Below are 16,093 nucleotides of genomic sequence, written 5' to 3' on the forward strand. Positions count from 1 at the left end.
ACTACAGATTGTCTGTAAGAAGCCCACTCTAAACATAAAGGGGCTTCTGGGTGGCTCAGTCGGTGAAGCATCTGCCTTTGGCTCAGGTCATGATCTCAGGGTCCTGGGATTGAGTCCTGCATTGGGCTCCCTGCTCAGTGGGGAGTCTGCTTCTCCTGCTCCCTCTGCCACTCCCCCTTATTGTGCTCTCTCTATATATTAAATAAATAAATAAAATATTTAAAAAAAACTAAATGCAGACACTCCAGTAGGTTAAAGGAAAGAGATGGAGAAACATACACCTCGCTAACTCTAATGAAAGGCCTCTGGAGCAGCTGTCTTAATTGCAGACAAAGCAGAGTTTCTAGCCAAGGAGAGGTTATAAGGGATAAAGTCGAGCTTTACATAATGATAAAGCGATCGATTCCCTAAGAAGCAACATAGTTGAAGCTTGAAAACATTATGCTAAATGAAAGAAGACGGTGACAAAAACCAACTATTGTATGGTCCTATTTATATGAAATGCCCAAAATAGGCACATCGATAGTGACAGAAAATAGATTAGTGGTTGCCTGGGGCTGAGAGATCTGGGGGCAAAAGAGAGTGGCTGATACGAGGCACTGGGTTTCTTTCTGGAGTAATGAAAATGTCTAATATTGATTGTGGTGCTGACTGCACAAATCCGGATACACTGAAAACCATTGAATTGTGTGTTTTATGTGGATGAATTTTATGGTATGGAAATTACATCTCAGCAGCATTGTTAAAAATAATAGAGGAAATTGGGTGTGGGGTTTATGGGAATTCTGTGTACCGTCTTCACATTTTCTCTGTAATCCCAGGACTCTTAGAATAAAATAAAACATTTGCTTAAAGACACAAGCCACACCAGCTCTGATCCCCTGCTCTCTGGTTCTCCACTGCCTCGTGACACAATGGCAGTGATGGGAAGGAAGTTCCAGATTCCTCGAGAAAGGAAGCTGCCTTCTGCCTCCTCCAACATTTCTTTCCCTGCACGGAAGCCTCTTCCTCGGCATTAACTACTCTGCATTCAGATGGCAGAAGTGTCATTGGGTGTCACACTGGGTCTCTGAGACGTTAGAAGACACCGGCGGGCAGTGTCTCCAAAAGTCAGTAAAGTGAATTATGCACCTGCATGAGGTTAAAGAACAAACTGTGCAAAAATACATCATTTGAAAAAAATATTTTATTTGCACCTAATTTTCCAATTACACGTGTGCATGGAATCATATACCATTTGCTAGCTGCGAATTGTTCCTCTAGTTAATAGCCCTATGCTTCATCAATGAAACTGTACCAAAACATCTTCCTATTGTACTTAAGCTAAAAAATCAAAAGTAAGTGTTAATGTGTATTTTTTCAGCTTGAAGTTTTTAATTTAATTGACTTCTCCAAACCAAGCAAATGATGCATGAATACGTGTCTAGATGCAATGTTCAAATGCTTCAATAAAAAGGGAGAGTAGGTGGAGAGGCGGTCCCAGATGAATCCTACCAAGATCGAAGAATTACGGATTCTAATATCACCGTGGATTTGCTCCCACTTTATACCAAATTGCTAAGCCATATCAAATGGCAGGATAATTAAGCCAGCCTAAGGAAATCATCAGCACATTGTCGGGGACACCTCGCCTCAAGTCCAGATCCAGCCGTCAGCAGTTTTGGACCTCAGACTGCTACACTTGCTTTCCTTGGCAAACTCTAATCAATGAGCCAGCCACAGCGGATCGAAGACAACCGTGATGAAATGCCACCTCGTGAAGTAATTGGCTTCATGGATCTGCCCAAATGAGTCATAAAACCATTCATCAATACCCTCGGCTGTGCGGTCCTGAGCCGTTGCGCGGTAGCTCAGGGGATACTCTGATCAGAAGAGCTTACTGTACGATTCCTCTGCCAACCCATTCATCACCCTCACCTTAGACCCGAAGGGGGCAGGGAAGAAACAAACAGCAAGGTCGCCATTAAACCAGGGCTCTGAGGCGCTAACGTCCCTGCTGATGTAGGTGTAACATCTAAATGCACTTACGATGCCGTCCTCTCAAGGGGTTCTGTTTTGAAATCCGTATTTCTCCCTCTCTATTGATTGTTGGCCACAAAAATCCACATGCATATTCAGAAAAGTGGCCACGCATATGCTTGCGTTCTGTGATGCTATTTTTCTACAAGGTAATGCGGTCTGCGAAAGGAATTTCACTTGCACGAATTCCTGGGCCTTAAAATAGTGCCGAAGTATATTCTAAATGAAGGGGGAGATAACAGTGGGGACAAACATTGTTCTCTATTGCTTTAGAGAACCTTGACAATTCTGCTGGTTGATGCTTGGCCCTCTGATAGGCGAAGGCACCTGCTGAACTCCACAGACTGAGTACTTCTTTCCACTTGTTACTAGAGACTCTGAAAGAGTAGACAAGTGAACATAGTTTCTGAGCATTTTCCAGTGAGAGCTAGTTGTCAATATATTTTGCTTCGCAGGAAGATTATTTGAATTGGCACAACATCTTCGATATTTTAAAACGTGTGTAAATTCCACGGTCTGCAACACGTATTGACAACTTAAACTTAAACTTTGGAGTTGAAACACAGTACGGAGGATTCTCCATATCACATAAGCAGTTCACCCTGTTCACTTTCTCTTCACGAATTCCTGCATTGAGTCACGCCGTGAGGCCGGAGAGGATGGAAAGCCAACAGTGGGGCTAGGGGGGCACAGTTTTGCTTCAAGCTGTCTGCTGCTCCAGGAGCTGAGGTGGACGTCTGCCTTAGGTTGGGTTTCTGGAAACAGAGCCTGAGATAGGGATTCTTGTTCAAGTGGTCTGTTGGGAAAGTGTTCTTTGGAGGAGGAGTGGGTGGGATGCAGGAGAGGGCAGGGAAAGAGCTCGGCTCCAAGGCAGAATGCAGGCCGCTCCAGAGTACCACCAAAACAGAGTTCTCGCCTTGAGGCAAGGAGATCACGCCAGATATCAGAGAATCGCCTGTCTCCCGGGGTGGGTCCAGCCATGGGTGGGAGTGTGGGCTGCAGGCAGCTCAGCACCCCAGAGTGAAGGGCTCCCATGGGGCTGAAGGAAATTCCCCTGCCGTGAGCTGTCCCCTCCCTGGCTTGCACCCAGCTGCTGCTGCAGAAAGCGTGCACCTGCCGGGAGGGGGATCTGGGTGGGCACCTGCCGCATTTTATATAGCGCTGTTCCCAAACCCGAGTCAGCCCCAGAGCCACCTGGAGGGCTTCTTAACACAGAGTGCTGGGCCCCACCTCCAGGATTTCCCACTCAACGGCTATGGGGCGGAGCCCAAGAACCCGCATTTCTAACATGTTTCTGGGTGTTGCCGATGCGCTGATGTCAAGACCATGTTTTAAGACCACTGATCTACAAAAGGGGTCCATTCAGGAACTACCTGGATCTTATGCAAGATCTAGATTACTGCTCATGTACGTGGCTCCCTTCACCAATACGTCCCCCGAGCCTCCTACCTGCAGTAACCATTGTCTTTAGGTGTCAACTCTCAGGGCCACTCCCCAAGGGGAGCCTCCCCAGACTTCTGATGACAGCAAATCCCTCTATCACGCACCTTGTAGCTCCTTGAAGATCCCTCTCTAAGGCCAGCCGTAGCTGAAATTGCACATTTGCTTGTGCGTGATTTGGTGAAAGACCCTCTCACGGGGCTGTAAGTGACCTGGGGAGAGGTTTCGGGGCGCCTTGCTCGGCATCATACTTCCAGGAGTGTGCGCCCCTGGTTAGGAGCCCCCAGTCTGCACCGGCTGGTTCCACAAATGCCCCGTCCACATACTTAGAGCAAAGTCCTTCCCTGTTCATTGTTTCCTGTTATTTCCAATGGTTTTATTTCAAATAAATGCTGATTGTGTCAAATTATTTCATTAGTTCAAGGTTTCAGTGTCTCCGCTACCAAAGGGAAACGAGAGCCCACCTCGTCCAGGTGTCGCAGGGGTTCAGTGAGTGAGATGGTGCGCGGGGACGCAGGTAGCGGGCAGCACACATTAAACACACGTGGATAAACAGATGAATAACGTCGGTACACACATTATACCCAAAGTGAAATACCTGTCAAACAATCTGAAAAATCCTTCCTTAAATCATGCCAATGACACAAAATTTCCCCCCTGAAGCACTGAGTCCGGGCCCTGGGACATTTCTACTCCTTAGGGCCTAAAAATATCTGTTTCTTACTGGCAGCTTTAAACTAATAACCACGGATGGAAAACTAACATTAAACCTCAGAGAAGATTCCATTTACTGAACAGAAGTAAGTATCCAAGGGCTTGATTGCCAATGAAAGTGAGGAGAAGCGGTTTCTGCCCTGAGACCCCAGTGAGTCTGACGCCAAGGCGACTTCCCCCTCCGCCACACTAGGGTTTATGCAGATCCCTCTCAGCCTCCCCACAAAGGGCTTTCCATCCCCTTCTTCAAGGCCAGAGGCAGCAAGCATCACCCGGCTCCCCCAGGTTGCCCAGCGTCTAGACTTCTCTTGACCTGAAACCCCGTGGCCGCCTGCTGGTTTCAGAAGCTCCCTGGGGCTGCTCGCAGATGACACTCAGGCGTCCATCCCATGGCTTCTGGATCTCAGTGAGAGTTTCTCACTCTCCGCTAACACCTTCCTTCAGCCGGGTGTGAGCCGTTTTTCCACCCTGATGGGCTTTCCTGCCCCCTCCCCCACCCCGGCCCCTTGTCCATTCTGAAGAGTGTCCATGAGGATGGAGCAGAGAACTCCATGTGGGGCCAGAGCATACAAGTGTCCTTCGTTCCAGAAGCTGTACTAATATGAAGGTCCCTTGGGGTTACTTGACCCGTGTGGTGGCGCCTCTCACAAGATCTCGTTACCTTCACTTCAAAGCTGCCGAAGTTACTAGTTAAAGTCACCCCAGCAAGTTGGATTGTAGTTGTTCGTGTTTTGGTGTTGGTGCTCACGGCCTATGGACGGAAGTTGTCATCGTCCTTCCTGGCTTTGCACCACCCAAGATGACAGGACGGAACGCGGTGGGAGCTGCACTCGTGTCCCGTGGCCGCCGTGACGCGCCACGACACACTCGGAGGCTCTGAACGACAAGACTCCCCCTTCCACTGCTCCGGAGGGCGGAAGTCCTAACTCCAGGCCTCAGCAGGGCCGTGCTCCTTCCGGAGGCTCGACAGGGGACCCACCCTCACCGCGTCCAGCCACCTCGCTCCAGCCTCTGCCTTCATCCTCACGGGGCTTCTGCTCTTCTCCCTGTGCCTGTGACTTCGTCTCGTTCATCTTTGATAAAGACACCTGTCCCAAGATTTCAGGCCCACCCAGGTAACCGAGGATGATCTCATCTCGAGATCTTAATTATGCCTGCGAAGACTGTTTTTCCAAGTGAGGCAACATTCACGGCTGCCCGGGGCTACGAGGTGGACGTGTTACCTCGAGCAGTACCTCCTCGATCCTTAGTCTTCTCACAGGAAAGACTCCAAGCAAGAGACCAGAAGGCGTGAGCAAATAGAGTTTACTGAGTACACTCACCAGAGTGCGGAGAGAGGCTCATGCGCCCGGACAGAATTGGTCCCAGGACTTTTAGTTGTTAACTAGGGCTGGAACATTCCTCACTTGGGGCAGGAAGCAGGGTTTGGCACCCTTTCCTCCAACCTGGTCAGGGGTTCCTGTCACGGCATCCGCCATGTTGGCTCTGTCTGCTCTGATCTGGCTCCTGATGGAGTGCTGCCAGGAAAGGCCTTTGACCTCCCTGGTCGCTGGCCATGGAAGGAGGGCTCTCCCTGGTGGTGTGTCTGCGCAAGGGTCTTTTGTCTTACTTATTACACAGCATCCCCTAAGAAAGCTCATGGCAGGGAAGGGAGCAACTGTCCCTGCCGCGATGCTAATTACACTTTTGTTCCTTTGCGGACGTACATGCTATGGCTTCTGGGAATACTTCTTGGCGGTCTGGGCAGGACAGGCCTAACTGCAGGTCTGGGATGTCTCCCCCACCAAGATCCGCCCCCAGCTCCGCATCCATGTGGGACCCAGGCCTCATACAACCATCTAACTGCCTACCACAGGCCTGTCTCTGTGGGGCCATCGCCCCACCCAGCCCAGGGCCCCGGACAAGACTGGCATCCTCAGCACGTGGAAGCAGAGGCCGCCACAGAGAATCGCGACCCCTGAGACTTCAGCGAGATCTAATCCTTCCTGGAAACGTTCCAATTCGCCTTCGGTCGCTTTCTTAGTTGGCTTCCAGTCACAGGACGCAATTGTAAAGAAACAGAAAGAATGTTTGCTTCTTCAAAAAGTTCCTGCCAAAACGTGCACACGAACGAGTAATACTGGCCTAAAAGATGTCACCTTGGAAGGTTTTCCAACGATTCCAAATCACATTTACCTTAGAACTACTTTATAAAGGACATTAGACAAAGCAGAGTTATTACTTCAGAGTTACACTTTTTATTCAAATTATTCGGACTCTGAGGTTCTTTCAGCTTCTAACGTCACGATGTCTCTCATCGTATCCTCGAGCTGGAGCTTCCGTGAAGCTAATGCACCGTTTGCAAAGTGTTGCCATGATAAGCCTCCCTCTCCCAGATGATCAAGGCTAAGAAATCGCTAGAATGTTTGTGATCTCTGCAAGGCTATCCAGTCCTGAGACAAGAGTCGCTGAGACCACCTTGTTCTTTTAGATCTTTTGACTTGATTTTCTCTGTTTTCTAATGATCTCTTAACAGCTTTCACTGGGGATTTATTTTTTCCCTTTGTCCGGTGTTTGAAAATTCTGCCTGGAGGTCTGAGTCTGCAGTGTATTTGGTGCCTGCTTGGTGTGGAGTGTCTAGATTTCATCCTGAGGTCTGGAAGGACATCTGCCTCACCCTGGGCCATCGGGTCAGCTGTAGTGGTCGCAGAGCACTTGCTGGGATGCACACAGACATTCTCAGCACTGGGTGAAGACTGGCTTCTGCATAAAGGCGAGCCCACCCACTCGGCCTCCAAAAGTAAAATCCATGACAAAAATAAGGGCAGACATAAGTCCCAGAAAACCTCACTGTATTTCTATTTAATTATCACAACCCCTTCCAAAGGAAATTTTCTGATTGGATGCGTTACCTACTCTCCCATCAGAACACAAAAGCACCGGGAGTAAAAGACGGGGTTATTTATAGCATTGGCCAGAGTTACGTTCTCTCACTTTGGAGCACAGACGTAGAATCCTAATTAGTTATCAGCAAGCTGAATGCCTACACACACACACACACACACACACACACAATTAAACCGTAAGAAGACATTCACTTACCATTCGTTAACTTATTAACAAGAAATCTCTGAATGTAATTAAACTTACTAACAAATTAAAGAACAGTCAAATTAATAGATGAACAAAATTATGTAATAAAATTCAACATTCAGTTATGATTAAAAAAAAAAAACTTCTGGCCAATTAGGAATAAAAGGGAACTTTCTTAACACAATAAAAACCCAAGCAACTGTCAGGCTTAGTTTTGATATGGTTACAGTCGACACCAAGACAAAATGCTCAGCTTTTTACTTATTATGTACAAATAAAAACCCGTAGAGAATTAGCTCAGGCACAAACAAACCGTCCCTGGCACATAGCAGGGAGCCCAGAGAGATCCCGGGAATATGGGGCTCTGGAGGGGGACGGGCATGCCCTGTAAGGAAGGTGGGAAGCGACACGTGTTCTACAGATGGGACTGGACTATCTGAGCACCTCTCTGTTCTTACTTTTCATCACATCCCAGAGTAAACCCAGAGTTGGCTACCAACTGAAATAATGAAAAATGTGAAATGATTTCCAACAGAACAAGCCTCTCAAAGTAAGTGATGACAGACTTTTCTGATTTTGAATGGAGACAAGTTTCTTGAATGCGACCAAAAAGGTACAAACCACAAAAGAATGACTGACGCCACAGTTAATCACTGCGACCTTCAAAGCATCTACACAACACAAGATCCCCTGAGCAGCGCCAACGGCAGGTGCAGTCTGGCACCGCGTAATGACCGCACACGCGACGGGCAGGGGGTGTGCGGAGCAAATAGAGCGGGGTTCTACGACATACCTAAAACAACAAACAGAACAACTGATAGGAGACCGAGGTGAGGCACGGACAGTTTACGGACGAAGCAACCCGAAGAGCAGTGGACATTCGGCGAGATGCTCAAACTCACTGGTAACTAAGGAAGCACGAGTCAGGATCGCAAAGAGGTGGCTTCCTCATTCGTCCACGCAATGGCAACACCTTCCCTCACCGTGCACTCAGCTCGGCTGCACGTGGAAAGGTGGCCCCCGCGCTCTGTCGGCGGCACTTGGCGATGAAGCCAGTACACCGGTGTCGCTCATCTCACTACCCCAGCCCCCGGGCACATATCTGGAAGAAGAGCGCCTGTTCTCTAAGTTCAGAAGACATATGTACCTTCTGGCATTACTTATAATGACAATCAAGTGGGAACAACATAATAGTCTGTGGATAGAGAGAGAAATAAATGATGATTTATTCACAAACAGAGGAGAGCACAGTGGTTCATAGGAACTGGAGTCACACGTGCCAACATGAATACATACCAATAAAACATTGAGTGAAAAAAGGAGAAAGTTGCTGGAACATATAAGCGATAGGACATTTGCGTAGTCTTTCCGCATTGAATAAAATGTGATGCTATGCATTGCTACGAACACGCACATTGATGGGAAAATGTACTTACAAACCATGAAGGGTGTGATGGTCTGACTCATGATAGCCAGGCCCTGTGCAGTCAGGGAGGGAAGGAGGGCAAGACAGAGGGAGGGTGGAATAGGAGCTTCGAATGTGGAATAAATGAAGTAAAAACCGGGGTGCTGGGTGGGCAAGCACGGTTGTGGGGTCCCTTGCTCAGCACTGGGCCTGCCTGTGTGGTCTGACAGAGAAGGCAGAGATGGGGCGAATCCCGAATTCGTCCCCCTCATAGGCTTAAGTAGAGGGAATATTAGAAGGCGGACCTAGAATCTGAAGGACCCCCGTCCTTAGCTTGGAGGGTCACTGTTGGACTCTGGCTGCTGACATAAAGTCATGAAGTACAAGGGCTAACCCAATACCCATTCCCAACCCTCTCTCCTTGTACACCTTCCATTAGGGGGGCTGAGCAGCAGCCCCAGCCTTCTTTGCAGCTAGAGATGGCTGGAGGATTCAGAACTGGCCAAGGAGGGACACTGCTGGCACTCCTAAGAAGTGCAGAAGAAAGGCACATTCTCTCCCTGGCAACTCGCCTAAAGTCTGGATGCGACTTTGGAGCTCCACCAGCAGCCCTCTTGTGACATGGAGGGGAAGATGACAGGAACTGGCAACTGCCCAGGGCTCCCAACTAGCTCTGGATCCCCCTTCCATCCATCTTAAGTAGGGAATCGAACCTCTCTATTGATTGTTTCTTTGATAATAAAGCGTCTTAAGTAATGCACTCACTTTAGGTAAGAGGTAATTTGCTCAAAAGTTACCAGGGAACCCACGGAATCCAAGTCATGCTGAGCAGCTGGAGACCTGTGCACGGAAGCAGATGGGCACCCCAATAACGTGCCCAGTCCCTCTTTACGCTGTCGTCCTCAGCACAAATTCTCAGGACAGAGGACCCGCCCCAGGGTCGGGTGTCCAACACCGATCTCCAACAATGAAAGTGTCCAGCTCACTTAGCACCTCTGATTACCGGGGGGCATTGGCTCAGGGGGTCAGTTCAAGAGGAGAGGGTCTAGAGGGGCGCCCAAGAAATGTCCACTGCAAGTGTCTGCCTTCGGCTCAGGGCGTGATCCTGGCGTTCTGGGGTTGAGCCCCACATCAGGCTCCTCCGCTGGGAGCCTGCTTCTTCCTCTCCCACTCCCCCTGCCTGTGTTCCCTCTCTCGCTGGCTGTCTCTGTCAACTAAATAAATAAAATCTTTAAAAAAAAAAAAAGAAAAGAAAAAAAAGAAATGTCCACTGCAGATCAGGCTTTGTGGGGTTTGTTCTGGGCATCTTGCAGGGCTTCCTATGCTCCCTGTCCCCTTCCCTGCCCCAGCCCCTCCAGAGTCTGATTACATGATGCTCAGCGGGAGAGTCAGAGCAGAGTTCATCAGCCTAGACTGTGGAACCCGTTGCTATTAATTACAAACAAAATAATTATAAAATATTTGCAGTATACAAGGTTATATTTTATACTGACATAATCTACTTCCAAGATCCACTTTAAACAGCAGTATTTTTGCTTTACTTTCAATGTTAAGTACTTTCTTCCTCCTTATCTTTAACCTCGGCATTATTAAAACTGCTCCAGGAGTCTATTTTAAAAATCTCACTGTGACATTTTCAGCAGAAAAATGACCTTACCGTTTTACAGGTGCCACAATCATTTGGCGGGATACAACCATTTTTTTCCCTCCCCTGATAAATCAACATTCAGAAAATGCTTGTTTAAAACTTTTTATTTGATTGTCATTTGTAAGTGGGTCTAGCACTTCCAATCACACAAAATGAAGAATGGCCAAATTGTGAACAATTTCCATGTCCGTGCTTCTCACAGACTATCTTTCATCTTGGTCATGCTTCACATTCCATGTCCAAGGTGAGCTGAAGCCTTCGAGGGTTCAGACCCGCATCCCAGAGGCGGGGGATGGCAGGAGATGCCACAGGCTAATGAATGCAGAGGGAAAGCCACTGCACGCCCCTGCAGGCATCAGTCAGACTTCTCCCCAGACCGTTTGCCTTTCCCTTGTCCTGTCCTCCTTGTGGCTCTGAATTGCGTGGTGAGTCTTTCATCTCCATTGGAAAACCACACCTGGTTGCCCCGCATCCATCCTGAGCCTGCCAAGGGGAGCTGCGATGGGAAGGACGTTGGCAAAAAACCACTGTGTGTTCAGAGCTAAGTTCTTAATTTTTTTTCTCGAGATACCATGCTGGTCACTTTGCTCACATCATTACCTTGAATCCTCACAAGAGCCACACATAGAATATTCCTCCTCATCCCATTATTATTACTATTATTATTACTATTACCTCCATTGAACAAACAAGAAAAGTAAGCTCAGAGATGGACACAGGCACGGAGGAGTTCGATCTCAGGGTGTGGGGATCACAAACGCTGTCTTTCCCCTACTGCCTTGTTTAGAAAATCCCTGCTTTTACAGGAAAAAACTTCTGGTGGAAAAAAGACAGTCTCTTCAATAAATGGTGCTGGGAAAATTGGACAGCTACATGCAAAAGAATGAAACTTGACCACTCTCTCACACCATACACAAAAATAAACTCCAAATGGATGAAAGACCTCAATGTGAGACAGGAATCCATCAAAATTCTAGAGGAGAACATAGGCAACAACTTCTATGACATCGGCCAGAGCAACCTTTTTCACGACACATCTCCAAAGGCAAGAGAAATAAAAGATAAAATGAACTTATGGGACTTTATCAGGATAAAGAGCTTCTGCACAGCCAAGGAAACAGTCAAAAAAACTAAGAGACAGCCCACGGAATGGGAGAATATATTTGCAAAGGACACCACAGATAAAGGACTGGTATCCAAGATCTACAAAGAACTTCTCAAACTCAATACACGAGAAACAAATAAACAAATCATAAAATGGGCAGAAGATATGAACAGACACTTTTCCAATGAAGACATACAAATGGCTAACAGACACATGAAAAAATGTTCAAAATCATTAGCCATCAGGGAAATTCAAATCAAAACCACACTGAGATACCACCTTACGCCAGTTAGAATGGCAAAGATAGACAAGGCAAGAAACAACAATTGTTGGAGAGGATGTGGAGAAAGGGGATCCCTCCTACATTGTTGGTGGGAATGCAAGTTGGTACAGCCACTCTGGAAAACAGTGTGGAGGTCCCTTAAAAAGTTAAAAATTGAACTACCCTATGACCCAGCCATTGCACTACTGGGTGTTTACCCCAAAGATACAGACGTAGTAAAGAGAAGGGCCATATGCACCCCAATGTTCATAGCTGCATTGTCCACAATAGCCAAATCATGGAAGGAGCCGAGATGCCCTTCAACAGATGACTGGATTAAGAAGCTGTGGTCCATATATACAATGGAATATTACTCAGCTATCAGAAAGAACGAATTCTCAACATTTGCTGCAACATGGACGGCACTGGAGGAGATAATGCTAAGTGAAATAAGTCAAGCAGAGAAAGACAATTATCATATGATTTCTCTCATCTATGGAACATAAGAACTAGGATGATCGGTAGGGGAAGAAAGGGATAAAGAAAAGGGGGGTAATCAGAAGGGGGAATGAAACATGAGAGACTATGGACTATGAGAAACAAACTGAAGACTTCAGAGGGGAGGGGGTGCGGGAATGGGATAGACTGGTGATGGGTAGTAAGGAGGGCACGTATTGCATGGTGCACTGGGTGTTATACGCAACTAATGAAGCATCGAACTTTACATCGGAATCTGGGGATGTACTGTATGGTGACTAACATAATATAATAAAAAAAATCATTAAAAAAAAAAAAAAGAAAACCCCTGCTTTTAGCTCTAAATTAACATTCCCCTGATCAGGCCGGTACCTGACTGGGGTTAGCTATTTTGGAGATGTGTGGAGGGGAAGAAGGGTCCAGGCAGGGAGGAGGTAGGTAAGAGCAACATGGCCTCTGTTAGGGGGACAAAAGCACACGTTAAATTTCTCCTAAAGGTGCACAGTTATCAAGGTCATACTCACGGCTGCTCGTGGCCGCCCCCCCCCAGCGTTACGTCGTGGCTAACGGAGATTGAGCTTCTCTGCTTCGGGCGCTTTGAGAGGCACTGTGAATGCCTGTGCATTGAACACCAGCCCTGCCATCCCCTGGAACTCCCGAGGAGACGAAGCCCGTAACAGATCCCAGCAAGGGGATCGGGACAAATTTGGACGCCGAAGACTCCAGCCCGTGTCCACAGCTGAGAGGCCCAGAGCCCAGCCCAGACCCAGCCGGAGCCACCCCATGCCTGAGTCATGGGTTAGGAAACTGGGAAGGGGAGACCAGGGGCTTGAAGAGGATGGTCACCGGCTTCATGGGCAAGTCACCACCCTGGGGAGACAGAGCCACACGCATGCAGGCCTTCAGCGCAGAGGGGAATTCGTGCCGGGGAGGGAAGCACAGAAGAGGGGCCTGGACAGAGGGTGACTGTCAGGCCTCTGGACTTCCCATCTGGACACTCTAGGGGCCCTGGCTGCAGCCTCCCTCTGATCTTCAGACCACCCACCCCTTCTTCCCCAACCAGGGAAAGCCAACTTCTGTCTTGACCAAACCAGCAATCTTGGAAGAGCCTCTGTTGCTGCAGACATGCTGCTCCAGACGTGGATTTTCAGTCAAATCTGTTTCCCTTCTCCTTTTTCTCTCAGTGACCCCGTAACTTTTGTCGGAAAGGTCCACTCTCCAACAAATGCCACACTGGACCCCGGCGGAAGGAGGATGGTAAGATCGGCTCCGGGCGTCAGGCCCGCGCGCTGGTGGAGACACGTCTGTGAGCCTAGGAGGGGACAGGGACGCCCCGGCGTGGAAGCCAGCCCACGGACGCGTCCGCACGCAGGAGGAGGGCGAGTGTGATACCTCCGGCGGACAACAAGGGGAACCACGGAGCACTCCCCCAAACGCCGAATAAGCTCCCCCACTCAGCCTTAGTCTTTGCCTCGAGGGGCACAGACGCGCTAATTCCCAACCACGGTCCTCACACGAGTCTCAATGTGGAGTCAAGGGCTTTGCACACCCCGCCCCTCGCCTCCTTCACCTTCCCACCCGCTCGTGCTCGTCCCCCGGATGAGACATACAGGCTCCTCGCGGTGACCCCGTCTCACATGAGTCTCAATGTGGAGTCAAGGGCTTTGCACCCTGCCCCTCGCCTCCTTCACCTTCCCACCCGCTCGTGCTCGTCCCCCGGATGAGACATACAGGCTCCTCGCGGTGACCCCGGCCCCAGTCTACAAGCCTCAGGAATTTTCAAGGCCTTAATAGTTTCCTACTTCTTACCACTCAATTAACCTTTTATGAGCTCAGATTTTCTCACCCAATAGTCCAGCACCTCCTTAGCAGGAGCGGCCAAGAGCCGGCGCCGGGAAGCGTTGTGATCAAGTGTGCGTCCACTCACGTCACAGCCCCAAACTCTCCCCACCTAATCTCACTTTATTTCAGGTCTCTGCTTAAATGTCCCCTCTCACAGCGTCGTTTCCTGCAAGGCTCTGAGTGGGGCACCCCCCCACACACACACACATTCACTCTCTTTCCCTCGGCTCTGCTATATCTGTCTGCATCGCGTCTGCCACCAGAGCCTTGTTCACAAGCCCTGTCCCTCCACCGGAACGCAAGCCGATACAGAAGCTGACTTCCTGGCACCCGCTGCCCCGGCCACAGTGCTCAGAAGTCGCCCGGCGCCCAGTAGGCTTTCAACAAACACCTGTTGAGCCAGTAAATGAATCGTAAAGAAAATGGGATTTGCGAGCCCACCAATGGTGCGCAAATCCCAGCGACAAGAGGGAAACCATGAGAACACGGACACCACCAAGCAACAGCACACGTGAGATGTGCCTTGAACGACAGGATTCACAATCGTGACTGCGTGTGCCCTCAGGACAGCCCCGTGAGCTGAAGCTAGTGCCCCGATTTCCAGCTGAGCACACAGAAGCTCATCAGGGGTATGTGACTTACTCAAGACTCGGCAAGACCGCACAATCCACGGCAGAAAGCGGACTAGGATCCAGGTCTAGTACTTCCAGCATGTGACTTCTCCATACGGAGAGAGAAGATGTTCAGCGGGTTTAAGAGAGTCTCATGATTTCCACAATACTTTCCAAGGCTCAAATTGCTGTGCCTCCAATCCTTCCTGAAAAAAGGACACAAAGGCTCTGAGGTTCTGGGGACACGTGCCCCAGTGTCCCCCATGACACCCCCACCAGCACATCCAGGAAAGGGCACAGCAGTGGGAACAGCAGTCCCAGGTGGAAACCCTGCTTGCTTCCGTGGGAAATGGATTTAATAGAGGGATCATTTCACATCTGTAGCTTTTTAAAAAGTGGACTGAACTCTGGGTGAAGATTTTATTTGATTGACAGCATTGTAATACGATTCCCAGATCCATCACATGATACCCACGTGTCGGCTACACCAGGCCTCTTGAAGCCCTTACAGCAACAAACCCCAAAGACCCTACAGACACAGGAAATGTTATTAAAGTCTCTCCCCCTTGATACTAGCTTGTGAGGTTCCTACTTTCTCTCTTGGAAAAAAAAGCAAAAACCAAAAAACTAATCTATTACGATTTCAAATAGTTTTTTTTTTTAATGTAATTTCTGAGAAAGGTTTTTGCTTTGGTTTAGTTTTTGCCTTGAGGAACACAGACGTGCTAATTCCCAACCATGGTTCTCACATGAGTCTCAATGTGGATTAAAGGTCTTTGCACACCCTGCCCCTCGCCTCCTTCACCTTCCCACCCGCTCGTGCTCGTCCCCCGGATGAGACATACAGGCTCCTCGCAGTGACCCCAGCCCCAGTCTACAAGCCTCAGGAATTTTCAAGGCCTTAATAGTTTCCTACTTCTTACCACTCAATTAACCTTTTATAAGCTAAGATTTTCTCACCCAATAGTCCAGATTTATTTCTCTCCCTAGAGAGCATGTATGCATGGTGGTACTGATGATATGACCATATGTTCAAAACAAATAGCTTATTAGAACCATTGTTGCCCGAGAAACATAGGCCAATGTGTTTTTCCACTCAATTATGCTTTTCCATAAATAATTTAGCTTGGTTTTCTCCTAGGCTTAATTACAAAATAACCATCTAACTTTCCCTATGCATCTCCAGTGTCAAAACAGTAGCCTACCTATCTATCTAGTTGTAAGGATTTTATATTTGTATATAGGTTGTAAATATTTTATATTTATTACATATAATATACATTTATATATATTTATATATTTAAAAATATATATTTGTTTTGTTTTCCATATTTTGAGCTGTCCCTGAGGATAGATTCCCCAGGATAAAGGACATGAAGCTTTAAAACCCTTTAAACTACATCGACACACAAATATTGTTTGTAGAGATATAAAGTGACACACCACTCCGGAAAATATTTGGTAATTTCTCATAAAACTGACCATGCGCCTACCATAC

Source organism: Ailuropoda melanoleuca, chromosome 13, assembly GCF_002007445.2.
Source record: "Ailuropoda melanoleuca isolate Jingjing chromosome 13, ASM200744v2, whole genome shotgun sequence".
NCBI lineage: Eukaryota > Metazoa > Chordata > Mammalia > Carnivora > Ursidae > Ailuropoda > Ailuropoda melanoleuca.